General features: G+C 37.2%; 1 protein-coding gene across 2 annotated transcripts in view; it reads right to left on the bottom strand.

The window, feature by feature from the left end:
* LOC114363586 (synaptic vesicle glycoprotein 2C) overlaps positions 1–13,961 on the bottom strand; it is a 35,480-nt gene that overhangs the window by 13,654 nt on the left and 7,865 nt on the right. Inside the window, exon 1 of one of the 2 annotated variants that reach the window (XM_028319369.1) lies at positions 9,863–10,221. The exons of the other annotated variant lie outside the window; for it this stretch is intronic. The gene's annotated coding sequence lies outside the window, so the exon portion shown is untranslated. Of the gene's footprint in view, positions 1–9,862; positions 10,222–13,961 lie in introns of those variants that run through there. 2 annotated transcript variants of the gene reach the window in all.

Raw genomic sequence — 13,961 nt, 5'->3', positions numbered from 1 at the left:
AAATTGATTTAAGATGTTAATAGTTGTCAGCTTCTGCGTAGTTTTTGGTCTGTCACTCAAAGTTTATAAGTGGGTGAATCCCTCAATAAAAACACATAGCAAAGTCTTCCATTCGCAACCTTAAAAGTCTAGTTTAGACTTCTTCTAGGCAAGTTTGCTATTACATAGATTCCTTGAGCAGACTCTCAATTTAAGTATCAACTTCAGAGTTAAAAGTTATATAATATGTAGTTATTAAACGATAACATGTGTCCTATTAATATGAATGAGTTATGAATTCAAATAATACCATACCAACTCTAGCTACGCAAATCTTTGTTGGTAGAGTTGTTATAATACATAACAGATGTTCTTTTGTGTGTGCTTTTTATAACTTATGAAGAGAAAACTAATTGATGTTTGTAAGTTATAATTCGCGTTGTAATAGTGACTAACTGATACTGAAAATAGGAAAACAAAGAAACACGTCATTTCTCAATATTGTAAATTCAAATTTTCGTCCAGTTTTCCGACGCCACTAATTGCTATAGATTAAACCTGCGTAACCGTTTACAGTTAACGTATTATCTTTTAATGTCAGACTATTAGTCCGTGGCGAGTAGTTTACAAAGAAGTTAAAAGACTGTCGATTTTGTCTGTTATTATAGACCAAGAGCTAGTGAACGCCAGACCTTCGGTTTAAAAGCTCCCAACATAGGTAAGAACGTTGGAACATCATGAAGTTTGTGCTATCGGGTCTTTGGCAGCTACTCTAAAATGCTTACCTGGCTACCCTAAAATGCTTGAATAGTCAAAACTACCTAGCTGATGAGGAAAATACATTTAATTATTGCCCAAAAATTTGGTAATGGTATACGTAAGCTTTTACGGTATATTCATAAGAATGTAAATCCTTACGAAGGTCTGGTGTTCACTGGCGCTTAGTCCATAGCTCGCAAATCGAATGTAAACAAGCTCGGTGTATTTATTTTGGAAGTCGGTTCAAAAGAAGTTGTTTGGCGTGCGCAGGAGCAGGAAACAGCGGCAAGTTGAAGGCGATCGAACTAGTTCGTAACGTGACTTTTATATGCAAATCAATCAATCGCTTACTCGTATACTACGTAGCTAACTAACTACGTACCTAAGGTTGATTTAAATAAAACTGCTTTCTCACCATGTTAAATTGTGTTTAGGTAAAATTTTCTTGGATAGTACCTACCTAAGTTTAATCTTAGATATAGCCTGACCAGGAACATAAAAACCCTCGCCATGTTGCGGAAAACTAATGGTACTAATTTCTTTTAATGGCAACAGTAACTGAAAACTTCATTGACATGTCACCTTGCATGTCAGTCTATTGCTGTCAAAGTGTAAACAAACTTTATTTTAAATGTGCGCAATTGATTTTGTGAATTAAATTGCTGAAATCTTTTTATAGTCGTGAAAGAAAAGTGGTTCACAATGTGTTAAAGTATTTGTCGAAGAGAAATACTAAGGGTTCGGACAATATTTACATTGAATAATTTTTCCGACAAGGGTGTCAAATTGACTGACATGTTTATCGTATAGTACAGTCCACTATGAAAATTAGCTGTGGTTTGTTTCAACTCCCTATTTTAAAGTTTTTTGTCACTTTCTAAGTGTTGAATTTTATGGAATTGGGAAAGAAGTACCGAGTTTGAAGCGTTCATGAGCAGACATTGCAGTTGAATATTCAAGTTCTGAATTTGATTATTGATGAATAATAAAATAAATCCTATTAGCTCGATTGATGTTTTCATTTAATTTATTTAAACCAGGTTACCTATAATAATATTTTTTCGTTAATTCATGAAAATATCAAATTAGCCCGTAATCCTGAATCCTGATACATAAAGTTAGCCTATTAATTTAACACAGGTACGACTGTACTCAGTGTTGCACTATCAAATGCAATTGACGCGCCTCTATGCCAGGGTTTTTATGTTCCTGGTCAGGCTATACGTAGGTTACTTTGTTGTATTCTTCTTATGTACCTACGACTAGCGGCCGCCCGCGAATTCGTACGTGTGGATCCCGTTTTATCCCCTTTAAATTTTTCCTGAATTTTCTTTGCTATAAACCTCACGGAGCCCGAGTAGCGTCAGGAAGGAAAACCCGACTTATTTTTATACATATAGTAGATTTAAAATTACAGCTAGACAAAATATAGGTAGTTATTATTTTATTTTTGTAAAGTCAAGGTTCATTAAGAATTGAAAAATAAAGTCAATAAACGTTCTTAACTAAAATTAAATGACCCCGTTTCTTTCCAAAATAGAACAATGATTTATTTTCCTGTCCTTTCATAAAAGGAAAGTTGTGCCTGCCAATTATCTACCTTAAAAGGTATCGATATAATTAATCAATCCTCGACGAATTGTTACTTTTATTTTAACAAAAGTTTGATAAAACTATTCAATAAATTCTCATTAAAAATATCAAAATGTACTTTTGTAACTACGTGATGGATTAACTATAGTAATGCATATTTCTTTGGCTGTAATGAATAATCTACATCCTGACTGAAGAAGAAAAATCCGCTCAAAGTATGAGGAAATCACATAACAATAGTGTTTGCATGTTGTTTGCAACATGAGATATGGGAGGAATGAGTAGTTGTATGATCTAGATTCAGGTCAGATTACCCTGCTTACTGGCAGTTAAATAGAAGGTATTCTTCTGAATATCATGGCTTTTTATTTATCTCTAACATTAACACGTTTTTGTTTTAGTTCCACGTGTTTACAAACAAAAAATCTAAAAGATTTTTCAAAGTCCGTCAATCTAACCGCAGTTAATTCAATTTATTTTTATTAATATTGATACTGAAAAGAACATCGATAATGCCTTAACGTTGACATAAAATTCAGAAAAATATATTGGGTGGTCACATGTAAAGCGGGAAAGATTTATGTTGCTCTATTTCATGCAAGTTAAATATTTGCTCACAACCTCTGAATAATAAGCTTATTATAATCAAAAGATGTCCCTAAAGACTTGAATGCAGCACGGATTGCTACTTTAATCCAACTAGATGTCGTCGAACGCGTAGACCTGACGAGCAATGGCAGTGTAGGGTGCTGCAAGGCCTCCTATACAAAACTCATAAATAACAATGAGCGACCGTATTATTTAGTGAGGCCCAGCCGAACGTATGAGAACATTGTCTGCCTTACCTATTTACTATAGTTTGCATCGATATCTAAATAATAGGATTTCATTATTTCCTAGGCAAACTTACAATTATTATTTTTAAAATGAATTAATCATTGAATTAATTTGTATCGCTTTTATTATTAACTAGCGGCCGCCCGCGACTTCGTACGCGTGGATCTCGTTTTACCCCCCCTTCATCTATCTTACGCGGTTCAGATTTTTTCATACAAATGTTTTTTCCCGCTAACTCCCGTTCCCGTGGGAATTTTGCAATATCATGTTGTAACTAAGCTTTAAGTTTACTAAGGTACCTGCATGGCAAATTTCAAGCGTCTATCTTACGCGCTTTAGATTTTTCATACAAATGTTTTTTCCCGCTAACTCCCGTTCCCGTGAGAATTTTGCAATATCCTGTTGTAACTAAGCTTTAAGTTTACTAAGGTACCTGCATGCCAAATTTCAAGCGTCTAACTTAAGTGGTTTCGATTTTTCATACAAAAGGATTTTCCCGCTGATTCCCGTTCCCGTGGGAATTCCTAAGTATCCTATAACCTGCCCAGGAGTATGAAGAAAAATTGTACCAAGTTTCGTTAAAATCCGTTGAGTAGTTTTTGTTTCTATAAGGAACATACAGACAGACAGACAGACAGACAGACAGACAGACAGACAGACAGACAGACAAAAATTTTACTGATTGCATTTTTGGCATCAGTATCGATCACTAATCACCCCCTGATAGTTATTTTGAAAATATATTTCATGTACAGAATTGACCTCTCTACAGATTTATTATAAGTATAGATATTTTTTCTTTCTTTCAAATTAATAAAAATTAGATAAAAATAAATACAGACAATCAACGATAAAGCGATGCACTGTTATTAATTAGCTTAATAAATGTCGATAGTTCTGTTCTGTAACCTGTAACTGTACACAGAATTTACGAGTGCATAATATGAACCTCAGATCATAGAAGGGAATAGATGTGAAACGGGGGCGTGGCGCGTGTCTCCGCGATATGCCCAGAAACGAACATCGGCCGCGTAGCTAGGTTAGTCGCGATTCAGTCGTACTAAGGAAATGTTCTCCGATATTTTGGATAATGCGTCGTTACGTGCAATAAAACAAGTGAAACGAAGAACTACAGGAACAATGGAGTCATTTACTACATGTAAGTATTGCAAATCCATTGGTATTTTGCTTATAAATAAAAAAAACTAAACATTTTTACGAACGAATTCAGTGCCGTAACAGTTACTGCGATATCGAAATCAGTGGTGATAAAAATTCTAACACACTTGTACATTGACGATTTAGTTAGCAACCACTTTATGTCATGCTCAACTACTGCGCAATGTATTTAATTTCTTCCGATATCCACTGTCGTGTGAAAATACACAGTACGGCCGCATGTGCCGGTCGTAACATAGTGCCGTGCTCGTGTTCTAATGCGGTTTCCTATTATCGATAAATAGAAGTAAATTATAATTTTCTATTTTGTAATTTTAAATAAAAAAATGATGTGTTACTTGCGATTATAAGATTTTACAAAAAAAAAAATAACAGTAGAAGTAATTAGTAACTGTCAACTATGTAATTACTATAAGAGCTAGTTGAAAGCCTAATATAGGCATTATTTTTGATAAACATATGCGGTACGCAGATCGCCATAATTAAAAAGTAAATGCGTGATAGTAGTTAATAATAACGTATAATAATAAAAAGGTTTTCATACATAAGCATTTTGTGAAATCAGTTTCGAGCCTTGCCCCTAGCGATTTAAAGTATCGATATCTTGTCGACTCCATTTTGTCTTTGTTCTCTCACTAGTTTTCAAAGTGTGCGTCACGTCACGCGGCCATTGATTGGCCATAAGGCATGCCTTCTGGCCAATCACAGCACTTTTAAGCCGGTTGCACATGTTGTCGTAGACTCTCAGTCGCTTTGTTTTTACACAGTTGAATGTGTGTGTGGGAGCTGTGGTGGGGGAAATGTGGGGACACTGGTTCTCGTTGTAGTTACGCGCGACTTCATATCTATTCTCTTTCTATGATCTGAGATATGAACGAATAGGACGTCACATATCAAATTAGTTTTACAGCTTCAAATTATTAACAACACTGCTTTGTGAAGTAATTTTTAAAACGATATAACTACCTGTTGCTAAACAAGCTACTACACATAATTCCCCATTACTAATAAAACTTACACGCTCGTTGAACAGTGTTTTAAAGTGACGTTTAATAAGGAAATGTCATTTTAAAACAGTGTTCAACAACTGTGTAACTTTTTATTAGTAAGGAGGATTGTATTCAGGGCCGGATTAACCATCTCGGGGCCCCTAGGCACAGCTCGTTTTGGGCCCCCCTTTTTTTTGTCGCGGAGGAAATGCTTTGCGCACCGTCACCACTGCCGGGGGACAGGGTGGTGTGTGGGACTCCCGGCGCCCTAAAAAGGGAAAAGGACGGGGTATACCCACTAAAACCTCCGCGGCGTTCCGTCGTATTCCGAGTGGGGGTGTCGTGAGTATCCAGCCGTAGCCTTAGACTTCCGCGTAGGGTTTCTGCTCGAGCTTTCTCGAACTCGAGAAAACTCGAGAAATTTGGCTTCATTCGAGACGAGAAAAAAATTACCGGAGCTCGAGAATTCTCGAGTTTCGATTTTGAAGCTTTAATATTCTTGAAAGCCTATTTTCTTAGACACAAGTAAGTTTTTAATTATTTAATAGGTCAAAGTTGCTTTTAGACTGGCCTAGTCTTTCCTTTTTTAACTGATTTGATTTAAAAGTAATGATCTCAATCGAAACTAAGTTATGATAATGTTCACCAACGAGTATGATATATTTATTATGTATGTTTAACTCTGACTGATTTAAAGACTGAATAACTAGGCAGTTACCTTACCTAACAGACGTTAGGTTAGGTACTCGTGCCTCCTCGTAAAGTTTTTTCAAGTCGTTATCAGTAAGAAAATTAAAAATTTATTAAAAAAAGTTTTTCTGTCAAAAAAAAAAACTATTTACCTATCGTAATTTTGCTATTTAGACTTGTGTTCTTTAGAAAACAAGTGATTCAATTGTTGCTCCAGATTTTTATTGTTATTATCCTTAAAGTACACTACAGTAAATATTAATTACTAGCTTTCCGCCCGCGGCTTCGCCCGCGTGGAATTTTGTCTGTCACAGAAAAACTTTATCGCGCGCGTCCCTGTTTCAAAAACCGGGATAAAAACTATCCTATGTTCTTTCCCGGGACTCAAACTATCTCTATGCCAAATTTCATCAAAATCGGTTGCGAGGTTTAAGCGGGAAAGCGTAACAGACAGACAGACAGACAGACAGACAGAGTTACTTTCGCATTTATAATATTAGTTGGGATTGGGATTAAAATAAATTAAAATTAAAAATTAAATTATGAAAGAAGATTTTATTTACTGTTTCTTTACCAAAAAAAGTGGTACTAAATTCCATTGAAGTAATATTACTACATAACTCAATGCTAAATTCTAATATTGATTGTTGTGCATAAAAGTAGGTATATTAGATTAAAAAAAAACATGTGTTTTTATCAAATTTCAACCGATTTCAGCAGTTTTCATTAAAAGACTCGAGACCCGAGAAAACTCGAGACTTTGGCCTCGAGAATTCTCGAAACTCGAGAAAAAAAATAAGTCGAGGAATCAGAAACCCTACTTCCGCGACACCACGCTACCCCCCTTGTGGGGGTCCGACGGGAATGCCCGAAACGTCAAGCCGTTCTCGTCAGACGAAGGTGACAAGGGTGCCCCCGCACCCCCGGCCTGCTGGCCGCCACCTGGGGGCAGAGTAGAACGGTCGTACAACCGCCTTCTCCGGCCCCTTCTCCACCTGCGGAGCGATGGGGCGAGAGAATCGTTCTCCCGCTCGCGCTCCGCTGCCTCCTTCTGAAGGATGACCTCTTCGCAAAAGTAGGCGACCACCTTCCAGCATCCTTTACTTCCCAGCACGGCGATGACCAGGCTCGGAAGCGAAAGATCCCGGACCACGACCGCAGTGAGGACACGGCGCTGCTCCTCCCAGCCTGTGCAGACCGCGAGGGTGTGCTGCACCGTGTCATCCGCCGCGCCACATTTGTGGCACACGGAGATTCCTCTCGCCCGATTCTTTGCAGGTACGAACCGGAGCAGCCATGCCCGGTCAGCACCTGCGCCAGACGGAACGTGAGGAACCCGTGCGGTCGTTCCAACCATTGGTCCAGAACAGGACCAATGGCGGCCAAACTGCGCGCGAGTCATATCTTCATAACGGCGCCGCACCGCTCCGGGGCCGGGCGCTTTCCACGCGCCTTCTGGTCTGCCATCCAGTGATAGATGATAGACAAGACCCCAGCTTCTAGCTCCCAAGAAGGAGTACCAGCGAGGACGCGCGCCGCAGCGTGCCCTACCGTGCGGTAGGTCCTAGGTCCTTGCGACCCTCTGCGCTACGGCCCGCTGGGGTCTGCGCAGAAGGGCAGCATTCTCCCTCTTATTGAGTGCGTCCGCCCAGACTGGGGCGCCATCAGCGCCATGCTCCTGACCTGAGAATGCCGGCATAAAGTCGACGACACCCAGCACGACTTTCAGACCAAGGCGTCGTATTCTGCGAGCGACTAATGTGCCGCCCGCCGACGCCAGCCGTGCCGCGGCCCGAAATGTCTTCCCCGGGCAGTGACCAGAGTGTCATCCGCATAGCATGTGACACTCATGCCCGCGAGAAGGACGCCCCGAAGCAGCCAGTTGAAGCCTAGGTTCCACAAGAGTGGACCGAGCACCGAACCCTGCGGAACCCCACTGGCTACACCGCGCCGTTTGAGCTGGCCGTCTCTGTTAATATACAGGACTTTGCGGTCCCGTAAGTAATCGGCCAGCAGCGCTCAAAGGTACTGAGGCACTCTGTGATGTTGAAGTGCCTAGAGTATGGTGGAATGAGGGATGGTATTGAAAGCGTTGGCTATATCGAATATACAGCCAACACACCCTCAGCCCTCTCCCTAGCCTCCGCAGTGAGGCTTTTTAGCCTCTGAAGGGCGTCGACCGTCGACCTGTCATGTAAACCAAAGCAGTGGGTCTAGACAAAGTGCAAATTATAATCGCAAACCAGTCGAAAAGTGGTCGAAAAGCCCCTTTTTTGTATGGAGTTTTGACGGATTCGATTTTCGATTCGATCAAAAAGTGCGTTTTGTCTAGGGGGGCAGTAATACGAAAATTAATTAGGTTCCACAATATCGAAATATGACGACTGAATGTGTTAACTAAAATAAGGTGAAGTTTTGAGGTGGTTTGAGTTTTGTTGCATAAAAAATTTTTTTTTTTTTCATCTTTTTATCGGGAGTGCTGGTCCCCTGGTCATAGTGGGCCCCTGGCCATAGTGGGCCCCTAGGCACTGGCCTAAAGTGCCTTATGGATAATACGGCACTGATTGTATTTTACTTATGGTAGAGATATTATAATTTTTAGAACCTAATTTATTTAGAAGCAAGTAGTCTTAAGTTCTACTGTACTTATGAGAAGGTATAATATGTATATATTCGTATTTATGTTACAACTTAGTTATTAGTGTCAGCAATTTATACCGTGGCAACTAAGCGAAAAATAAACATAATTAACTACATACTTGATTTGCGTTTAAAGATCAATTAAACAGTATTAATTGTCAAGTACGTAACTAATAACACAATACAACATGTGGCAAATATAATACACAATACGAGTACAATCTAAACACTAATTAACTCAAATTTTAATTGTTTTTACCAGCGCCTTGAGGTTTATTAAGTTACCTAAATAGATAACATACTGACGTTTTCATTATTAGAATGTATCTATGTTGTTTAATTTAGCATAAATGTTTGTCATGTTACAAAGGCTGTACTTTATCTTTAGATTTTCATTAGGCACTTAGGTTATCGAAAAATTTTGTTGTACGAAATTTTGTAGCCTTTTTATTTCAAATGCAAGACAAACGACGTGCATAAACGTAATAGTTATGTTTGTATTCAATTCAAGAGATATTTTGTATTACCATGAATATAAATTCCTATCAATGTCAACATTACAGTCTACTCTGTATTTTCATTGCAAAAACCTATATGAAATAATAAATAAATGTATGATTAATGTTGATTAAAATTACTAACGTTCGTAATTTAGTCAAAAAGTTCATTAAAAACGTTCTTACCAAAAAAGTTTTAACTTTTAAAAAGGGAAAACTAATATTTACGATTGCATTACGTTTGTATGCCTCTGATTCACGAAAGCTCGTTTAATGTTTTTTAAGGAAAACTAAAAGAGGTATGCTGGTGTGCAATCTGCATAATTTTACCAACAAATATTAGCAGAGAGAGTATTGAAATCACAGTTTGTGGAGGATGACACGGTAGAGTTTACAAAACTCTTACAATGAAGGATATCACTGGGACGGTCTCGCTCTACCATGCATTGCGTAAGTGCTATGCTCTTAAAATATGTCTTTATTAATATTAATCTTTAAGTATTAGTATAGTTATTCTGTTCAACTTTAGGGTATAATATGCTGTTAGAAATTTAGATTTGTGTGATATAATAAACAATAACATAAAGGTAGTTATTGATTGTTAATTGCATTGGAAATTGTAAGATAAACATAATAATCACACAATTAAAATACGATTATTTACAAAAGATTAACGTACCTAACAGATACAAAACTTACCGAAATCGAAGTGTGCTCGAAAATTATTTAAAATCTAAAACGAAGTAGGTAATATCAGCACAAAGTCCCAAGCATTTCGGATATTTCGAAATGTCTAATTGATAATGTTTTGTCACAAACAATCGTATAAACTGGTGTCAAATATCACTTTCGGGAACCATATCACGTCACTATCTGTCCTTAAATTCCGCATAGGGCTACGTTACGCGCGTTTGAAGTTGAACGGTTTTCAATGATTACACACGTTTGTTTAGTTTCGAGTTCGCGTTCCGATCGAGTTTCGATCGAGATGGTATTCGAGATCGTGGCGGAGGCGTGTGCGCTTCGGGAAGTACCGCGGTGGTGTGAAGTTTGAAGGCGGGCGCGGTCCGTTTTGCACCTCCAACTCGACTTATTCGCCCCACCTTGTGATATTGTTTCTGATAATTAACTTATTTTAAGGTTGCAATCTTTAGTTCCGCGACTTTACTGAGCGATCGCGTTGACATTTCACAAAGAGCGAGGACATTTTCAAGGTGTCATCTTTGGTTATGAAATATTTCAGGAAAATTTATTTTTGTGTTACCATCCTATATGTAACGCCACTCTCCACATAAGATTATTATTAATATTATGTTTCATAAGTTACAAACAAATAAGGTATTCCGGTATCTACTTGTAAGATCAGATTTAAAGAAATTTAAATACCCATACATTATAGGTAATGTGTAGTATTTGACAAATCGTGCATTCAACCACATCTATTTACAGTTATTTGTGGTCACGACAAGTTTTAAATCCTTAGCTCATCAATGGCTTAGCCGATGAATCTTTTGTTTGTTTAATAGAATAAACGTCACATTTTTAAAAGCAACCCTTCAGATGGGTCAGATCTCAGTACGCACGCTCTTCCATTTAGTTTTTCTTGCGCGTGCAGATGTCAAACTCAAGGGAATTTAATTTTAAAGCAGTGCCACATTATTTTAATCCAGTTATTGTAAGCGGTCACCCATACTCTTCGTGTTTTGAAAAGTAGCATTATTCTCCAAATAATATTTTAAAATTTTGTGTTGCTGATATTAAAAGGTAGTTAATATGTAATATGAATATGTCTTTCAATGAACAAAAAAAACATAAGTATGAATAAATTAAACTCGATTATGACTTGTTTTGGATCTACGATGATATCGTGCCATCTCGTAGAACCTTTGCTACGAGATTTGCTACAGGTACACGTAACTGCTGCGATCACGTGATCACGGGCTGGAAGACGTAGCGTGGGCAGGCCTCCTACTAGGTGGACCGACGATCTCGTAAAGGTCGCGGGAAGAGCCTGGATGCGGGCAGCGCAGGACCGTGCATTGTGGAAAGCCTTGGAGGAGGCCTTTGTCCAGCAGTGGACGTCATTTGGCTGAAACGAACGAACGAACACGTAACTACAAGGGCGTGTAATATGCAACTAATCAAAACCTCTCCTTTTGAGCAATTGTGGTATGCACCAATGTATCAGCGATTTTAGTCTGAAATGGCTTGATGGGACCGATGCAGATGCGAAGGCTTAACGTGCCCTATGGCATTGTACGCTCGACTCTATATTTTCCGTATTGAAAAATTATACAAATAACACGAATGGTTAAAGATCATAATAATTTGTTTATCTACACAGAGTTACAAAAAAATAGGCATTATGATTAGAGTAAGTACTACTTTAAAACCAACGACCGTCTTCTAAATAATTTAACTTGATAATCTTTAAATTCACTGTGAATTTAAAACCTGGTACCTAATTACAAAAACTTTACTTTTTGTTTCATTTTTTGCGTAAAACAAAAGAGAATTGAGAATACTGATGTAGATTTCCGCGCATTAATATAAATTGGCCTGTTTATGACTAGAGGCTGGTATTTTATTATGGAAGCAATGCGTATGGCTTAGATTTGCATTTTTAATCGAAATGTAATGTTTTTATAATTATTATGGGTGTCTTTGGATATCATTTGTCCACTCACAGGTTATTTTTTAATAAAAAATATGTATGTCCTATGTAGTTTTATCAAAATAATTTTGACTAGGGTCAACGGACGGACACAGTAGAATTTGAAGAATCACAACACTTGCCCGCCCTATTATCATTAGGTGGTTTCATTAATAGCTGAAAAACGTTTTTAAGTAAAAGAAAAAGTCTTTGTGATACAAAAATGTTTTTAAATTATTTTATTATGAAAATTATTTAAATTTACATATTGTCGCGTTTTGTATTTTATAAGTATTTTATTGTTATCTCTTAGTAATTTACAACGATGGTTGGAGTATAAAACAAAGATATTTTTACACGTAAATGGCAAGCAAGTGCTGAAAATATTTAATCAAGGCCGATAGTTCTTGGACACTTGTATTAACATTATCACGTTTTTAAATCAATAGAATCACGTTAACGCCTACATTAATTGGCCAAAGAAGGTACTAACTACGTAATGACGCAAAAAGTTAAGAGTTTTTATTAGTATATCAGAAGTCAAATTATGCAGTTAGGTTTTTTGGAATCCTTTATAAATTAAATTCACACGAGGCGACCGTCCACGAGGCTGAGTATTTTCTAAAGCAAACTGTAATCGCAAACTTTTATACGAAGTTGCCTTACGTAAAACTTTTGAAAAATCCTTTCAGTTCACTACATAGGCTGAGTTGCACCATCTTACCTTAACTTTGACAAACGTCAAAAATCTGTCAAACTCCATACAAAAAACACCGGTTATTGTTATAGTTACGGTCAAAATAAGGTGGTGCAACTCAGCCTTAGTATTTATTGTTGTTTTTACTCGAAGAGTAGTAGTTTTTAGGTAACCTATAGTTAAAGAGAGTAGCACTCGTTTAACTACCTTAGTTGCAAAATATTTTATTTGAGATTTTTCTCTGACGCTCGGCGGAACGATGCGGAACAACATTAATAAAATTATTAATACATAGTGATAATCACAGTGCTGCAATACAACACCTGAACACACATTATATTTTGGTTCAGCTTATACTGTCATGAAACTGAAATTTGAGTTTTTGTGAGATTTTCATGACATGAATCGAAGTTTTTGAATTGTTCATACGAAAATATCAATTTGTGACATCTATTAATATAACTCGCTTGTGTAGGTAATAATCTAATAATGGGATGCTTGCTTTTAAATCTATAAAATTATAAAGTCACATTACCACGCATTAAAACACCATTTCTTTTACATTATCTTAATGTAACACCAGTGTTGGCGCCACGTGTTTATTATTCCAAAAATCATGTGATAGATGCTTGCTTTGTTGTAATTTAAACGTAACTTATCTTTTCATAATTAAGATTCGCAATGTGTTAGTTTAACAATTTGAACGAAGAAGTCCATGCAGGCTTACAAAATTTACACTCAAATCGGTCATAATGGCCATTTCAATAAGGGTTGTAAATTCCAAAACTGGACGTTTGTCACCTGCTTTTCTCAATTTTTATCCGAAACCGATATTTACTAAACCCCAAGATCCTAGATGTAACTCATAATCACTTGCAACATTGTAAAAGTCTTCAATTGTCGTTATTCATCATTTTACAACATAATTGGTCTGGAAAGCTTTCCACCACGTCCACTGACTATTGAGGATTACTGTCCTCATTTTTTTCATTCTTGTAATTACTGATAATTGTGCCCTATTAAATCATCTATCAATCCAATGTCATATTCAGCAATTTTTCTCAAGCTGTTTGAAAATACGACAAATGTTTCATCAGAAGAATTTATCGCAGATTACATGTATACAAAAATTTTAGCTTTAGGGACTATAGGATAAAAACTTTTAGCCTGATGGAAATCTTGCTAATCAATGCAAAAAAAAATCGCAACAATTTTCAACTAACATAGTTAGGTACCCACTGACAGGACAGTATGAAAACATAGGACTGTTTTGTTTATAAATATTCCTGCGACACCAACTAGTTATCTTGACTCATCTGATTGATGCCACGGCTTGATTAAACAGTGAGAAAACTACTGAGGAATATTTTGTAAGAGCAAATAATAATATGTAAGGGACGACTCTACCAGCGAAGCGTGGCCCAACCACGAGTTTTTTTTTTCATCAA

The sequence above is a fragment of the Ostrinia furnacalis genome, unplaced genomic scaffold (genome assembly GCF_004193835.3).
Source record: "Ostrinia furnacalis isolate ACB-3 unplaced genomic scaffold, ASM419383v2 OfSCF0398, whole genome shotgun sequence".
Classification (NCBI taxonomy): Eukaryota; Metazoa; Arthropoda; class Insecta; order Lepidoptera; family Crambidae; genus Ostrinia; species Ostrinia furnacalis.
This window is presented reverse-complemented; position numbering and strand designations above follow the sequence as displayed.